General features: G+C 56.7%; 1 long non-coding RNA gene across 1 annotated transcript in view; it reads right to left on the bottom strand.

Annotated features, from left to right (window-relative positions):
- The window catches only part of LOC137220126 (uncharacterized), a 30583-nt gene extending 19605 nt beyond the window's left edge, over positions 1–10978 (bottom strand). The window contains exons 1-3 of the long non-coding RNA XR_010941489.1: positions 10831–10978; positions 9844–9960; positions 5484–8068 (exon numbers count right to left, since the gene is read on the bottom strand). This is a non-coding gene — a long non-coding RNA (uncharacterized lncRNA). The remainder of the gene's footprint in view (positions 1–5483; positions 8069–9843; positions 9961–10830) is intronic.
- Positions 10979–14758: the final 3780 nt, after the last annotated feature.

Raw genomic sequence — 14758 nt, 5'->3', positions numbered from 1 at the left:
CCTTCTTCTTATAAGGATACTAGTCTTTGTTTTGTTTTTTGTTTTTTTGCGGTACGCAGGCCTCTCACTGTTGTGGCCTCTCCCGTTGCGGAGCACAGGCTCCGGACGCGCAGGCTCAGCGGCCATGGCTCACGGGCCCAGCCGCTCCGCGGCATGTGGGATCTTCCTGGACCGGGGCACAAACCCGTGTCCCCTGCATCGGCAGGCGGACTCTCAACCACTGCGCCACCAGGGAAGCCCAAGGATACTAGTCTTTGGACTTAGGGTCCACACTACTACTCCAGTATGGCCTCACCTTGATTATACCTGCAAAGACCCTATTTCTAAATAAGGTCACATTTGCAGGCTCCTGGTACATGTGACTCTTGGGCGGGGGACACTGTTTGACCCAGTGGGCGCCCTCACCCTCATCTTTCACTTCTCTCTCTCCCCTACGCCCACCACCCTCAAAAGCTTTCCAGTCAGCCCGGCTCTTCCTTCTTCACATCCTGCCAGTCTGCCCCATTTCACCATCCTGACAGATGGGCCCTTTCCATTCAGCGCCGACTCCGGGGCCAGTCTGAGTCCTGGCTTCCCTGTTTCAATATGGGAACTTGAGAATGTTACTTCACCCCTCCGGGCCTCACTTGCCTGGCCTGCAAAGTGGGGATAATAGAACCTACTTTATAGGATTGTTGCGGTGATCAAGTGCATTCCTCTTTGCAAAGAGGAGAGCGATGCCTGGCACGGACAAGGCCGCAGAGTGCGAGGTACCATTTCAGGCCTTCGTCATGTCAAACATGGATCACTGCGGCGGCTCCCGAGCCAACTGCTTTCCAGCTCCAGCCTGTCCTCGAAACACAAATCCTACCACGTCACTCCGTGTCATCTACATGTGTTCCCCTGCCTTCAAGTCAGGTCCAAAAATTTGCAGTGAACACAGGACCTTTGCCAAAGTGGCTCTGACCTACTTGTGCCCCCCCCATCTCATCGCTCGCAGTCCTGTGCGTGTACACGCGTGTACACACACACACACACACACATACACACACACACACAAAGCCACACTGTGACCTAAACGTAGCTCTTGGGAAGCCCCAGGCGCTTTCCTGCCTCTCGGCCTTTGTACCGCTGCTCCTCCCCCCAGACGTCTGCTCCGTGTCCCTCGAGATAGATTAAGCTGGGTCCACCGTCTCCAGGACGCTGCCCCCTGCCCCCAGAGCCTTCCAGCCTGCGTCTGGGCTCTGTCATCTGGGGCCCTGCCCTTGTGTCTGCCCCTCACAGCTGTGAGCTGCTCCAGGACCAGGACTGTGTCCTTTCTCTGCATCTTTGGAACATTCCCTGGGACACAGCCGGTGTGGATGTGAACGAAGCGCATGTAAGGAAACGATACCTTATCGTCCAGACCCTGCAGGACTCCTCTGATCTGCCTTCCTCGGGCTCCCATTTGACCTGACATCCGCCGGTCTTCACCAGGTCCCTGGGACCCTCTGTCTCCTGCCAGCCCCCGGGCTTCCTCCTCCCCAACTTCCTGCCGTTCTGTGGCCTTTCCTGGCATTCTGGGCCTCTCCAAACAGCCTGCTAGAGACTCCGCCCCTCCGGTTTCAGCTGAACTCCGTTCCTTTCTTCCCTCACTTGGGCCACTCGTGGGGTATCTGTCCTTCTCTCCAGGCTGCTGTTTGCCCCTGTAATCGGACTGTTTGCATGCACGTGCTGTCTGGGGACTCGTTCGTGGGAAAGACTTTCCTAGCGCAGTTGTGCGGGGTCGGGTGCCCAGGAGCCCCTGGTTGGGGGAGGGCGGCGCTGGGAGGCAACAGAGGGTGTAAACACTCACCCCCCGGGGTGTGTGTGGGGGCTCGCACTCAACACCGGCCACCCCAGGGCACCACCCCAGGGCACCTGGGCCCCCCGGGGCGCCTTGCTGGCAGAGGAGGAGGTGGTGGAGGAGGAAGCGTTTCTCCTGGGGTGTTGCCCATGGGAAAGAGCCTCATGGGGCTGCTGCGGGGCCGGACTGCAGGCAGAGGGAAGAAGGGCCGCGGGGTGCCCTGGGCTGCGGAGGAGCAAAGGTCCCCTTCTGGAAGGGAGGCTGCTCTGCGTGACAGAATTGCCCCTAGCCCCAGGCCCCAGTCAACAGAGCCTCGCCTGACCCCTTTCTTCCTTTGGGTGTGGGGCGGCCTGGGGGGCGCGCAGGAGCAGGGCTGCCTGCGTGCAGTCAGCTGGTGGTCTCACAGGGATCTTAAACTCACTGTCTTCCCCCTACCTCCCAGCCCCAGAGCCTCAGGGCTTCTCTTCTGGATACAAGGCAGCCCCATGCCCGCAGCACCTAACTGCCCGAGCCAGAGGCCGGGAATTTCTCTGGAGGCCTCTCTCCCCACCATGCACGTTGAGCCAGTCACCAAGAATGGTCATTTGTACCCCAGAGCACTGCCCCGCGGCGGCCCCCAGGCCCTTGGCCACACCAGACTGTGACACTGGACGGCTCTGATGGTCCCTTCACTCGCCCCTGAGTTCCCTCTCTCCCAAATCACAGTGGGACCACCCAGGCTGGAGGCCAAAGTGAATATACAATAAATGGCTTGTTGATCTCGCAAGACAGCATAGGACACAATCATATGACCCATGTCTCCAGGTTTCCTGACCACCCTACCCTCTCCACTAGCAGCCCGAGTGGATTTGCTCATTCACATCTGATCTTGTCTCTGTTCTGTTCAAATCTTCCACAGATTTCCTCTGATCTCAGAAAAAAAAAAAAGGTCCAGACGTGTAACTTGAAGGTCTCCTGGGGCAAGATGGCGCTGCAGGGGAGGACAGCTGGGGGCCTTTTCCACCCAGACCTACTCCAGACCCTTCCTGATGGGATTCACTTTCTTCTCTTGACTCTTAAGCAACACCCCTCCCTTAGAATTTCCCCAATTCCCAAGCTGCTGGAAGTGAGCCCCCATCTCTGGAAGTTTCCCTGAGTAAGTTTATCTCTAAGCCTTCCTTCTACCCTGCTTGGGAAGGTATTGACGGGTGGGCACTGCCTCCTTCTGCCCTAACCAGCTGGAAGGCCGATCGTGCAAAACACCTGGGCCCAACCGAGGGACCGCAAGTCTCTCAGCCCAGAGCCCCAAGGGCAGCACCGAGCTCTCCCTTCTCGCTCCAGCCCCCCGTCTCCCCTCCATTTTGTATCCGAGGCCCATTCCCTGCTTTGATGGACTGGTAACCGTTTCCTAGCTGCCCCAAGCTCTTCTCTGCATTATTGATGGGCTCCAGTCCCTTTACTACTGACACAGGCTGATCTCCTGCTCCATTCAGAGGGTGAGAAAGCCAAGGCCCTGGTGAAAAAGTGCCCCTTCTTTGCCCCTCCCACCATCTCTTTTCTTCTCTGCCCTTTTCTTAAGTCAAGAGGGTCAAGAAGAGGGTCTGTGCCACACACACCTCCAGGGTCACTGGGGCCCTTCAGCCGTTTGCCGCTTCTCATCCAGACCTGCTGCCCGCTCTGTGGGCCTGGCTCTACGGAAGGTTTTGGGAGAGCTAAGGGGTGAGCTAGGGAAATCCTTCCTGCACAGCGGATTTGGGTTTCTCCCATCCTGTTCACAGCCCTGGGCTCTGCCTTTCAAGTGAAGCAGGTCCCTTGGGGACCACTGGACCTAAGGAGACAGGAGAACAGGTCTTCTTGGTCATGTTCCTGCCCCATGGCTTTGCTCTCCTCCGCCCTCACCCCCAGGGCTGGTGACAGGCCACCTTGGGCCGCTCCCACCACTGGGCTGTGTTCACCCCACTCCCAGTAGCTCTTCTCTTGTCCAGTCTTCCCTATTCCATCCCCAGGCCCGCCTCCCCAGCCCCAGCTGCGCACTGGGGGCACCAGGCAGGTGTGGTGGGGAGAGAGGCCCTCCCCCTGAAGCAAGGAGGCAGGAGCTGGGCCACCTCCTCCAAGGCTCCACAGCTGCCTTCCCTGGTGACCCCACATGGCTTCCCTGGAGGACGCAGACAGACGACAGGGTCTAGAGGGGCCCTACCGTGGCAGGTGGGGGCAACGGGTTAAAACCACCCAATCACCGTGCTCTGAGCCCTCACCTAGTCATCATATTTACTCTTTAAACAACTCTTTGAAGCAGGGAAACAAGCTGAGAGATGTTAATGTGACCAAAGTCACCCAGCCAGCAAGGCCCAGATTCTCTGACTCTAAATCACCGCTTCGAGCCAACTCCTGGCAAAGGAGGTCTTTTTCTAAGCATCCTCCATGCCCGCCCAAATCCGCCCTTGCCACCTTTCCAAGGGCCGGTTCAGCAGAGCCTGGGGAGGCCACGCCCAGCTGACGGGGGATGCGGCAGTTCCGCCTGCCCCAGAAGGACCCAACTGCTAATCAGAAGCACTGGTATCCAGGCAACCAACCTCCCCGGCTTCAGATAAGCAGAAACAGCTGGGAGCTGCCCAGGCTGGGAAGCTGTCAGTGGGGAGGGAGATGGGGGAGCCAGCCAGCCAGGCGGCCTTATTTTGAGCCTGCTATTCTCACCTTCCCTCCCAGGCCACGGTTTGAGAGAGGGCCTTTCCCCCAAGCTTGCCCTTGCCACTGCTGCGGGGGAGGGGTCTCCTGGGGCTCTACCCAGCCCTGAGCCCAGCACAATTTGGGGGAAGGGGGTGGGGGGTGGGGGGGACTGCTGACCCTCCCTCTTTCTGTGAGGAAGGGAGGGAAGAAAAGTTAGTCACAGGCGGCCAAAGTACAGGGGCTCTGGGGTCACCTAATACACAGCACTGGTTGAGGTTCACTTTTCAGGGCCTCTAGGCCTCATTGAGAGGATTTCCTCTTCCCTCACATCAGGCCAGCAGGAAGCATCAGTTCAGCTGTATCCTCACCCCACCTGTGATGGCAGCAGTAATTGGCAGTGGGTGGCACGCCTACGGGCAATGTGGACTACCAGGCCATCTGGCTCAGTCTCAACTCTGCTGGTTACCAGCCTGGCCACACCCCTCTGAGCCTCAGTTTTCTCCTCTGTGAAATGGGGATGAACACACACACACACACACACACACACACACACACACACACACATACACACACACACACACACACACACACACACACACACACACACACACACACACACACACACACCCCACCCCCGCGCAGGCTGGAGGTGGGAAATAAGTGAAAGTACATGAAATGCCCAGCACAGCGTATGGAGCTGTCGGTGCCAGTAGGGCCTTCTTCCCATCCTCGTGTTTGGGCCTGCCCCGCCCAGCCTGGGCCAGCTCTCCCACACAGGTTCTGTCCTCTCCCCAGCTATTTCTGTCTCCTGTTCTAAAGGTCAGGGCCCTTCCCGGGATTTGGCTGCTGCCGCCTCTTCTCTTCCTCTAAGCGGTGTCAGTCCCATGCTCCAGGGACAGTGGTCACCCCAGGTGGTTCCCCCTCCCTCACCTTTACCCAGGACTGGCCTGGGCATGCCTAACCCACTTTACACACAGTTTTCCAAGGCTGCCGCTCAGCCTGGAGCATAGCCACTTTTGACTGACTCACTGACCGCAGCCAATGCTCTTGTCGCTCCTTCAGCTCCGGGACTACCAGGGCTCACTGCTGACCACAGGGACTCTTCCCCTGAGTTCCGCCTCCAGGTGATGCCAGGCCCTCCCCAAGGGCTGATGGGCCTTCCCTATGAGGCGGCTTAGGAAAGGACAGGAAGAGACGGCACGCCCACCCCAGTCAGAAATCATCACGGTAAACTGCAGGATCACACGCCGCTCCCCTTCCCACGCTGCCCCCTCTCCTCTGCTGGCGGGAGGCGTGTCATCTGGAAGCCCCCCTCCACCCCGCCCCCGCCTCAGGCAGCCAACAGGTGCTTCTCATCCCCAGCATCTTGCAGACCAGCACCCCTGCGCTGGGGGAGGCGGGAGAGGAGCCGGTGGTTGAGTGATCCGCCCTTGTAACCAGAGCTTCAGCAGCCGGGCGGTGACTAAGGAAGGCTGCCGGGAGGGATGTGGCTTCCTGCCAAGTGCTGCTAAAAAGCCTCCAGGAGACTCATGCTCGCCAGTCCCCGCAAGCACCCCATGGGATGTGACCGACCCCCCAACCGTAGGCTCGCAGCTTCCCCGTGTCAATAGTGCTTCACATCGCCATTTCATGCAGCCCTGACGACAGGCCCCCCTCAGAGAGAGGACCGGTTGTCATTCCTATTTTACAGAGAATGCGACTGAGGTCCGAGTTCCCCCAGTGTCCAGTCCCACTGCGCCCGTTCTTCATTTTCACAGACGAGGTCCTTCAAGGGATCACAGTGCGTCCTGACCGAGAGGCAGGGGTCCGGGGCTGACGCTCCCCACCCCCACCCTAGGTATGACCTCACCTGAGGGCCCAGGAGGAAAGGTGAGAGGATGGGGCTGCCCAAGGCCTGCACTGGGACAGGGATGCTGACAAGCACAAAGGGGAGCTTATCAGGGGTGGTGGAGAAGGAGAAGGGGTTGCCTGGTGGCCCAAACCCAAGAAATGCAGAAAAGAGAAAGAGGCAGCCTCTGGACCTGGGGGAGGGGGTTGCGGGGGTGGAGCAGCGGCCACCTCTTCCTCCAGCCTGGCCCCAGCCCATTTCTCCTATTCTTTCTGGCCCCTCGAATCTCCTCCCCCTCCCCTCCATTTATCCCACTCCGGCTGCAGCGTTTCCTGGAGAGGAACAGAGAGAGACACAAAACCAAGATAAATAGAACTGAAGGGGGCTCGGGGAGGAGCATTCCAGAGCTAAAAATAACAGGGTCAGCTGGCTAGAAGTACTAGGAGGCCTCTGGGCCGACCCACCCCTGCAGGGCGGCCCCTGCCAGCCCCCCACCCATCCCTTAGCTCTCAACTGGGTCTCCAAATCTGAGAAGTCAGGAATGCTAATCTGCTGTCTCCACACTGGCCCCCAGGTGTAGGGCTACAGCCAAGGCAGGCGGGGAGCTCATGGCAGCTAGGCCCTCCCCCTCCATGGTGGCCACTGGAAAGTCTGGGCAGCTCCAGTGGGGCCACAGCTCAGCAGCTGACCCTCCGTCCTGCCTTTTCTATTGTCGTCGTCATCATCATCATTTTGATAACAGAGGAGTTTGCAGTCCTATCAGCAAAGGACAGCTCCTTCAGACCAGGACGGACCTTGTTCTTCCTATAAGCACAACACCCCGGCCCCCTAGAGTGGCACCAGATGCCAACTCTCTCCCCTCTAGCAGCTCAGAGGGATCCACTGCAGCAGCTGAGACCAGTCCTGGAGCAATCACACCTGTCAGAGTTCAGAGCCTTCTGGAAGTGTCAGCCCGCTCCGCCGAGGCTGGGACCAGGCAGCCTGTCTTAGCCTGTGTGGGTCCGGGTCCCTGAGGACTCCCCGGGTACAGTTCTGTCCGTCTAGGGGCAGCTGCGTCTCTGCTGAGAAGAGGTCGGGGAGCTGGGGTTGGCCTGATAGCTTAGGCAGGAGAGCCCTTTCCTCATATCCATGATGCCCCTGGAGTGTCCCTGCAGGAGTCTGGACGGTGAGTGGGCGAGTTTCAGGCAACCATGCCTGGCTGCAGTAGCCCCACAGACGTGAGGACGCCCTTTCCTAAAAAGCGGGGAGGGCTTGGACCGGGCTGCACAGCATCAGCCCAGCCCACTGCTCCACCCACGCTGGGGTTTGCTCTTCTCCTGGCCATGGGCAGAGAGGAAACAGAGACTCTTAAATCCAGAGCAAGCAGGGCCGGCTTAGCTGTGACTTAGCCCCGTGGTCTTTAGCCAGCCGGCAGAGGGGTTTTTGAGCGGCTGTGGGAGGTGGCTGCTGTCCTCCTGAGATGCAGGGAGGCTACAGAAAAAAAGGAGTGTTCACAATCGCAGAAACTCAGTCTCCTTTCTGACTGGCTCCTGGGTTGGGGATACCCCAGCATCCTGTCAGCCTCTGCTTGAATACATCCAGTGATGGGAGGCTCATCCCTGTGAAAAAGCTCCGGTTATTAGCAATCTCTTCCTTGTCGTGTTGAGCTAGACTCTCCATCCCTGTGCCTCTCACCATCGGGTTCTGCCCTCCGGAGCCACAAAGCTGCTTCCCTTAAGCAGGAAGGCCCTTCAGAGGTAGAGCACTGTCTCTCCAACAACTGGGTCGAGGCACGCTTTCAAATGCGAGAACTGGGGAAAGAATTAGATGATTCAAAATCATGCTGCAGTGTTGATAATAACACTTCCCAACTCTGCTCGTGACCCCGTGTCTCGCGCCATGCACACGGGGGCTCTTTAGGTAGCGGGGTGGAATCGTTTACTGCCCAGCCTGGGTAGACTCTGGGGAGGAAAGAGTCTCACGTGTCCAATAAATATTGGGTCTTTCTCTGACAGCAGCTGGACACGGCATTGTTTACCAGATTGATTGGATTCCTCAGGCCAGAGACCTGGGTGTCCTGGAGACTCATCTCATTCCCTCCCCACCCCCACCCTGAACACGTCCTCTCAGTTCCCCACCCCACCCTGTACCCCCTCTCCCCGCAGGTCTCATTTCTACCCACTTTTCTCCATCCTCATGGCCAGCACCCTAACCTAAGTTGCCTTTACCTCTCACCTCCTCACTCTCCACTTCCAGATCCACCCCCACCCCACCCCCCAGTTCATTCTCTACCTAGAAGCCAAAGCATGGGTCAGAGCCCATCATTCACCTGGGTAAACCTAACAGTGGTTGTCAATGTGCCTCGATAAAAAACCGAACTCCTCACCATGGGCTATAAGGCCTTCAACACCAGGTTCTGCCCCACCGCCTTGACCATTGGCCTTCCGGAGCATGCCAAGTCTTTTCCTGCCACAGGGCCTTTGCACTTGCCAGTCCCTCTCCCTGGAACATCATTCCATTAGCTCTTCACAGGCCTGGCTCGTTTTAACCTTCAGAACTCAGCTCGACTGTTACCTTCTCGGAAAGACCTCCTGTGACTACCCTACTTTAATTACAGCCTCTGTTATAGGGCTTTTTTCATTTAATCTCTGTCACTTACAATGTATTTATTTGCATACTCATTCGTTTATATTATTGTTTGTCTACCACACAAGCATATAAGCTCCATGAGAACAGGAGCCCTGTTTGTCTTGCCCCCTGCTGGACCTGCTGCATCCCACATTGGGCCTGACACACATGGGCACAGAGGGAATATGTGTTGGATGATAAATAACACCCTTGCCCTTGCCCAGTCTACAGGGATATTTGGAATCCAGCCCTCCTTGGAAACAGAGAGATGGACATGGAAACCACCCAAGGGCCTCCTGAACTCCATCAGAGGAGGATTGGCATTGAAGAAAAATTAGCCAGTTCTCCTGGGTATATCTGTTCACTCATTCACTTAGTAATTCCTTCAGCAAAAACTGAGCACTTCCTGGTAGCCAGAAACCATTCTAGGGACTGAAACTTTAGTGGTGAACCATACTGGCAAAGTCCCTGCTTCAAGGACCGTACACTCACACCATAAACCTTGGGTAATAACCAAGTAAACAACAAAACGATTACAGATGGTGGTAAGGGTACAGCAAAACCGGAAACTAGGTCTTGGGAGTAGAGTTTGAGGGAGGTAGTATGTTAGAGAAGGTGGTCAGGGGAGGTCTGAGGGCTGTGAACACAGGACAGGTCTGTTATGCACGAACTCCCCCTCACACACCCCCATTTTCTCACCAAATATCAAGATGCTATGGGTAGAAAGACAAGACTAGGCGGGAGGGAGCCAATGAAGTGTACCCTTGGCTGGCTGGGTCCCCATAAAAATGACACAGCTAGGTAGCTGTGTCCCTGGGAAGCTCTGTGTCCACTGAGCCCTTTAGAACCTCCCGGCAGCCTCAGACTCATGGGGCCTGTTGCATAAAGGAAAGTGGCAGAGATTCCTCCTGTAGAGCCCAAGGTCAGCACTGCCGGGTCCTCTGTGTTCCATACCCACCTGCCCGATCTGCTTACTTAAAACGAGGGGTGGCTGCAAACCGATGCCCTCATAGGTAGACCTGTCTTATGGTTCAGGAAACGGGGCTCCACCCTGACGCGGTTAGCAAAAGGAACTCTGCAGGGAGTAAAAACAGAACTGTAATTAAGTGTGTGATACCTGATTTGGACACTAACACGACCGAAACAAGACAAAACAAAATGCTGCCCATCTAGGTGACGAAGTTCAACCAGTTGCACGTCTGCACGTGAGGGGCCAGCACACTCTGTCTGGGCACCGGCTCCTTCAGGTTGCGTGCAACTAGGGGGCAGTGTGTATTTGAGTGGAGCCCCCTTGTATTTCTTGTTTCCCGTACTTTCTTATCTCTTCCCCTTTCGGCAAATGTGATCTAGTCCTCGGTGGGCTCTGGGGTGGGGGTAGAAGCTACACAAGAATGGTAGGAAGGAGTTCTCTTCCAGAACAGTTCATGTCCCTATTTTCTGTCTTGGGGAGCACAGTCCCGCCTACCTGCTGCCCTGGGAGATGTCCTGGACGCTTCCACTTCATCATCCTTTCACTCAAGCACCAGATACAGTCACTTCTTAAAGAGCTCTGATCTCCTCCCCACCTCCTGCTGGTGCCCTAGGTCAGGCCATTGTCCCTCTGCTGGATTGCTGTATAAACCTCCCCTTAACCTTGCATCCACCTAACCTAACCATCCCCTCACCTCCACCACCTCAACCCTCCTCCACGGGCCCTCCACAGGCACAGCCATCTTTCGAACACACATCTGGCCTCGCCCTTTCTCACCGAGGGCCCACAGGCCTCCGAGCGCCTGGCTTGTCCCCCTCCCCATTCCTGACCCCGCCTGTCTGGCTCCCGTGGCAGCCCCTCCTTCCACGCTGGATTAGATGAAGCATGAGCTTCCAGAGGTTCGCACAGCACCTCCCTGGACCCCATCTCCCCCGAGGAGGGCAGCACGGTGCCCAGAACATGGTGGCGACGCACCGGGCCAAGGCGACCTGTCAGATCTTTCCTCCTCAGCGAGCCGGGTAACCACGTGGAGGCAGCCGAGGCCCCGCGGAAGGAGCCAGCAAGCCGGGCCAGGCAGCAGCTGGCGTCGCCATGGAAACCGTGCGCAGCGCCACCCGGGGCCTGGCCTTTTCACTCTGCCTCTTTGGCCGGCTTCCTCAGCCACCCTGAAACCCATTCACCCAGGCGAGCCGGGGCCTCGCCCCTGCCCCCCACCGGCCCGCCCTTCTGTCCGCTCCGGCCGGCTCTTCCTCCCCCACCCCTTCCTCCCCCTCCTCTTCCTCCCCGCCACCCTCCCTTCGGCAGCCTTTGCCAAAGCGCTGGGAGGGGAGAGCTGGGCCAACGGAGGACTCAGATTTTCAATTCTAAGCAGATTTCCCCTGCACAGGCAGAGAGCCCTTTCATGCATTTTTTTTCCCTATTATCATAAACGCAGGAACTTGCATTAGGATGAATGAGCAGAAACTCCTGTCTTTGTCAGAGCCTTGGCAGAACGCCAGGCGTAGAATGACCTAAAACATTCAGAACTAAATGGAGCTGGAGAGGGGGTGGAGATCCCTCGCCAGTGAGAAATGCAATAGTGGGGGGCGGGGGGGGGCCCTTGTTTCTAATTATAATGATAGTATTCGCTGTGTGCCCAGACACCCGGCTCGGCCTTTTGCACAGCTTCTTGTTTAATCTCCCCAAATTCCTATGTCCTATATATGCACACCCCACCCTCACCCCCACCCATTTTTATAGATGTTGAAACAGAATCAAGGCCCTAGATCACACAGCAAATGACTGATGGAGTGGGATTTGAACCCTTCAGACTCTGGAGCCTGGACCACAGCTTCAAGGTCACCTTCCTGTGGGCTGATTCAGGGCACTGCCACCAGTTCCCATCACCCAGGCCCCCTAACCTCCCACCCCACCCCACCCCCCGCCCTCATTTCCATTTGTCAGTGTGCTTTTGCAAATCAGACCGATTCATCTGCTTGATGCCCCCAAATCAGATAAAGACGGGAGACCCCTGGGCGGGGGTGGGGTGTCGTCCAGACCCAGTCCAGGCACTTTTGTGCTGCCTGCAGGGCAGAGCCCTGGCTCTACCAACATTCACATCACATTGTCTCCAGAGCGCAGACTCTGAGACGGGGCAAGTGCTCAGTGAATGTTTATTGCGCGGGCATTGAAGGGCCCCCATATCCCGCCCCGCCCCCGCCCCCCCCCCCCGCCCCCTGGCAGATCCAGGTCCACCTTTCCCCACCCTTTTTGTGCCCTGGAGCCTGACCTCTAAGGATTGTGTCAGGGAACTCTTGCTCTCTGGCTTCTGCCTGGATTCAGCCAACGGGATGCTGCAGCCAGAGGGGAGAAGCAGGAGGAGAAAGAGGTGGGGGTCTTTATTCTCCGCTCCCTTCCCTGCCGGGCCAGGGGTTGGCGGTGGCCGCTTTCCTCTGCTACAGGCCTCAGCTCCCGTCCCATCGTCCCCTCCTACAGCTCAGCTCGGTCACACTCCCTCGGGCCCACCCTGTTGTGAGCCCTGGCGTGCTTTTTAGTTCTCCTTCCCTTGTCTACAATTTCAGAAATGGTGCTCTCAAGGAGCTGCCCTCCAGCATCCCGTTGGAGCCTGCAATCTTCAGTTTCCTGCCACGGCTCAGTCAAATACAAGCTCCTGCTCTGTGTCATGCCCTCTTGCAGGTGGCAGGAATGCAGCAGTGAACAAAGCAAACAAAAACCCCTTCCCTCCTAGAGCTGGCATAGAGTAAGACAGACAATAAGCAAACGAAATATACCATATCGGGAAGCAATGAGTGCTATGAATGAATGAACAAACGGGTAAAAACTTGACGCGTGCTATCACTTAGACATCACAACTAGACTTTAGAGATGATCTAGTCTAAACCCGTCACTTTGCAAATGAAGGAAAGGAGGCCCAGAGAGGATGCCCAAGGTCACACAATGAATTGTTGGTAAAAGATTCCAGCTGTCCGGCCTAGATTCCAGCTGTCCTTGACCCTGTCATGGCTGTGGCCAGAGGGGTGCAGTTCAGCCCATGGAAATGGGGGGTGATGCAAAAGGCTTTTCCCTTCTTGTTCTTTCCCTTCTTTAAGGACAATCTTCCAGAAGCAATAGTGGGGCAGCAGTGAGTTTCCTGGGAGGCTCGGGCAGCAGGGCAGCAAGGAAAGCGTCACCAGCAGGAGTAGTTGGGCGTGCCCCTGTTCCACGTTGGAAGCACCTTGCCACCCACCCGAGCAGAGGGCACTGTGGGCCCTGGAGCCCCCAGGATGCTGGAGCAGGGGTGAGTGCGTGGAGAGGCCTGTGGACCAGGGCACTGGGGGTGCAGAGTGGTGGGAGCTGGAGGAAGGGCTCGCCCTGTGGGCCTGGCTGTTTGGGAAGGGCATGTTCTTCTGTTGCTGACTAAACCCCAGCCCATGTGCAGGGCTTGGCTGGGAACCTGTAACTGCCCTGTCGACTGGGCCGTCCATTTCCCAAGCCCCACAATTCTTCCTGTTCCACCCACTCACCACCTTGGCATGCCCCCAGTGCCCCACTGGGTGGAGGGAAACAGAGGGAACCAAGTCTGAAGTCTGCAATATGCTGTGTACAACTCATGCATTACCTCAAAACGTGATCATCTTTGCAACTATCTATGAGGTGAGTTATTATCCCCATTTCACAGATGGAGAAACAAGCTCATCAGAGTTGTGTGACTTGCCCAGGGCCAGAGAGGGGGAGGATTCAAACCCAGACTTGCCTAACAGGAAAGTCTGGTTTCTTGCCCCACATGCCTCTCAGGCTCCTGCCAGCCCACCCTTCCAATTGGCCCAGAGCATGGGCTGCGGGCCAGGCCCCTCCCCCCTTTCCGCTGTCTCCTCGGCGTTGGCCGCCCCTGGGCCTGCAGCGTCTCGGGTCCATGCCCAGTGTAGCTTCTCTGCCATGTGGGCCTGCACCAGGATCTTGGCCCCAAGGCCAAGCTGGGGTTGCCATGGCAGTGCCCTACCCCTGGACTGCCTTGTGGGCCCCACAAGCCACTGGAATGTCTCAGAAATCCCACCATTCAGGCCAGCATCCAAACCAGCTCTCCCAGACAGCCACTCATTATGAGCAACAGGAAAATCTTTTCAGATCGTGTCCTGGTTTTCAGTTTGGAAAACAGATGGCCACCATTGCGAGGCCCCCATACGGCCTTTATTTCCCTTTTCCCTTCCATTCTGTCCTCTCTTTGTCTCTCTGCCCAAGAGCATGTGGTGGTTACAGACACAGACAGAGCCTGAGCTCAAATTTTAGCTTTTCCATTTCCCAGACATTTGACTTTGGACTCGTCCTTGGGTTTGATTTCCTTGTCCTTCACAGGGATGATAACGATCATATCTGCATCCTTGACTTTTACATGAAATAAAGTGACTTACTGGATCAGAATCTGTCCCCTTCTCAGCAAGGCCTTCCCAACCCTCTCCTCTTAAAATTACAAGCCTGTCCCCACCCCATCACCCCTTCCCTCTTTCCCCTCTTTATTTTTCTCCAGCACATATCACCGTCTTACACACTATTTCAGCTGTTTCCTTTGGTTGTCGACTGTTTTCCCTCCACTAGAATGTAAGCTCCATGAAGGCAGGGATTTTTTTAAAACTCTGTTTCCACAACTTGTCCCCTGTGATTAGAACAGTGTCTGGGGCACAAACACTCAAAAAATTTTTCTTGATCAAATGGATGAATGGGGAAGCACCAGTGGCCCAGGTATACTGCTAGGCTGTGATTGTGAGGCACCTGGCATGGGGCCTGGCCCCTGGGTGGCTGGAGGTTGGCCGAAGCTATTGTCTGGTTCCTTTCACTTTGCTCTGCCCGCACCCACACCTCAGGCCTCCCAGTGTCACCCTTCAGAAGCTCTGCTGGGAGCCCGCAGAGGGAAGCCTTGGCTGGGACA

Source organism: Pseudorca crassidens, chromosome 1 (genome assembly GCF_039906515.1).
Source record: "Pseudorca crassidens isolate mPseCra1 chromosome 1, mPseCra1.hap1, whole genome shotgun sequence".
Taxonomy (NCBI): domain Eukaryota; kingdom Metazoa; phylum Chordata; class Mammalia; order Artiodactyla; family Delphinidae; genus Pseudorca; species Pseudorca crassidens.
Note: the sequence above shows the minus strand (reverse complement) of the source record. Positions and strands in the feature narration are given on the sequence as shown.